We start from the raw sequence: 2549 nt of genomic DNA, 5'->3' as shown, positions 1-2549 counted from the left end.
ATCAAATCTGAATAAACTGGCATCCTACATGGTAACATAGTGTACTCTCTGCCTCTCTCTGCCTCTCACAAATCCCCAACTCTGACACCCCACAAAGACACGGCTGAAAAGAACCCAAATGCCAATTTCTGTGCAAATTCAAAAGCCTATTACAGATCTTCTATAGTCTGAGGCGATGACAGTCAATAGCATTTAAACAAAACATAACATAGTGCTCCAAAGCTAGCTGTTGATGGATTAGCATTATCAACATACAGTCAGACAACTTTGTAACCTAAACAACACACTCACTCACTCAGTCACTCACTCAGCCACGTTTCCTGATTGGTAAACTCAGAGATAAATAAGGGCAACATGGGAATTATTCAAATGAGGGCTTATCTGGCCTCACTGTATGCAACACTAGCTCTGATTGCGAATTGAACAGCAGCCTACAGCTTAGCACCGCTCCAGTATGTATAAACTGACTGTGTAAGAGTGAATAGCATAGAGAGAGAGAGAGAGAGAGAGAGAGAGAGAGAGAGAGAGAGAGAGAGAGAGAGAGAGAGAGAGAGAGAGAGAGAGAGAGAGAGAGAGAGAGAGAGAGAGAGAGAGAGAGAGAGAGAAAGAGAGAAAGATTCTCCAAAGAAAATAATTCATTCCATAGCTCTTCTCGAAGACTGCTATTTTTAATTAAGGAATTTGTCAATTGGGTGGAGATAACCATTGTGCCGCGTCTGCCTGGGTAAATTTGTAATTGTAATCACTTTAGGGGAAATGGGAGGTTATGCAGGGGCAGGAAGACATGTATTATAGACACACATATATATGGGACGTTATGCAATGGCATGAAGACATGAATTATAGATACACATACAGTGAGGGAAAAAAGTATTTGATCCCCTACTGATTTTGTACGTTTGCCCACTGACAAAGACATGATCAGTCTATAATTTTAATGGTAGGTTTATTTGAACAGTGAGAGACAGAATAACAACAAAAAAATCCAGAAAAACGCATGTCAAAAATGTTATCTATTGATTTGCATTTTAATGAGGGAAATAAGTATTTGACCCCTCTGCAAAACATGACTTAGTACTTGGTGGCAAAACCCTTGTTGGCAATCACAGAGGTCAGACGTTTCTTGTAGTTGGCCACCAGGTTTGCACACATCTCAGGAGGGATTTTGTCCCACTCCTCTTTGCAGATCTTCTCCAAGTCATTAAGGTTTCGAGGCTGACGTTTGGCAACTCGAACCTTCAGCTCCCTCCACAGATTTGCTATGGGGATTAAGGTCTGGAGACTGGCTAGGCCACTTTGTTTGACGGTGGGGATGGTGTTCTTGAGGTCATAGGCAGCATTCCTCCTCCGCCAAACACGGCGAGTTGAGTTGATGCCAAAGAGCTTGTAATACTTAGTTTGACGTCAGACACCTTTGGTCATTCATAACACATCCATAAAGACTCTATATCATATGACGCTGCACTTACAATAAAGTCAGACACCTTCTGTCATTCATAACACATACATAAAAGGAAATAAGAAAGGCAAACGTATTAACACTTAGGGAATTATCACTAACAGCACAAACAAATAAGCATTAAAGACATGTTTAAACCACACCTTTCCATTTATTTGTACATTTTTTAAAACAATACAAATGCATGAAGTTTCAAAAAGTAAAGCAAAGCAATTACATTGAACATTACACAGGGCTGTGAATAGTGTAGCTTGTCCCAGAGCTGGCGGACGAATGGTTCTTTACCTTTCTGGCTGCATGCTGGTTCCCAACCTAAAAAGTAGCAACAAACTATCAACAACATTCCTCTTTCGTTTACAAATCTCATGACTTGACTATGAGACATGGCTGTATCTAAGGGGGATTTGTATTTAGCTGAGCCTGCTAGCTAGCAAAACTTCAGCTAGCTAGCAATTGCTGTGAAGTCACCAAAATAATTTGAGATAATGATTAAGGTAGCTACAGGATGTAATCCAATTCAACACTTAACTACTACAAATTCATTTAAATTACAATAGATAAAGGTTAACTTACTTGTGTTTTCGCTGTCCAGTGGCAGCACAAGTGGGCATTTGATTTGATCGTCACATGATCAGCGTCTCGTCAGCAACACCAAAAAAGCACTTCCGGGTCACAGAATGTAGAACATATTTTTCTAAATAAAATTCCCCCATGTAATAGTAGAAAAGTGTCAATAGCCATTGATGATATATGAAAAATAATTCTCTAAACATTATCAATGATTCATATTTGATCATATTTAAGTGACATTTGCATTACATTTGGGTTTTAAAACATGTTCCAAGGTCAAATAAATGCCCCAAATGCGAATCACTGTATATGGAATACATATTGGATTAGAGCAATAACTATTCTGGGTGTCGCAGTAAAAGTATTGTAGGGAATACTCAGTAGGGTCTGTAGAATGTACAGTGGGGAGAACAAGTATTTGATACACTGCCGAAATACTTGTTCTCCCCACTGTACACTGTACATGGTGTCATTTCATGGGGCTCTGAATAATGAGTGTTGCTGACTTTTTACTCCATCC

The 2549-nt window shown here is 39.4% G+C and overlaps 1 long non-coding RNA gene across 1 annotated transcript; it reads right to left on the bottom strand.

Annotated features, from left to right (window-relative positions):
* Nucleotides 1-1401: 1401 nt before the first annotated feature.
* LOC121570493 lies at nt 1402-2123 on the bottom strand. The gene is made up of 3 exons (XR_006001471.1): nt 2033-2123; nt 1677-1771; nt 1402-1487 (listed from the first exon to the last, which is right to left on the bottom strand). It is a non-coding gene; the product is annotated as an uncharacterized LOC121570493 (long non-coding RNA).
* Nucleotides 2124-2549: the final 426 nt, after the last annotated feature.

This window comes from Coregonus clupeaformis, chromosome 7 (genome assembly GCF_020615455.1).
Source record: "Coregonus clupeaformis isolate EN_2021a chromosome 7, ASM2061545v1, whole genome shotgun sequence".
Classification (NCBI taxonomy): Eukaryota; Metazoa; Chordata; class Actinopteri; order Salmoniformes; family Salmonidae; genus Coregonus; species Coregonus clupeaformis.
The sequence above is the reverse complement of the archived record's forward strand: the minus strand, read 5'-3'. Positions and strand labels throughout refer to the sequence as shown.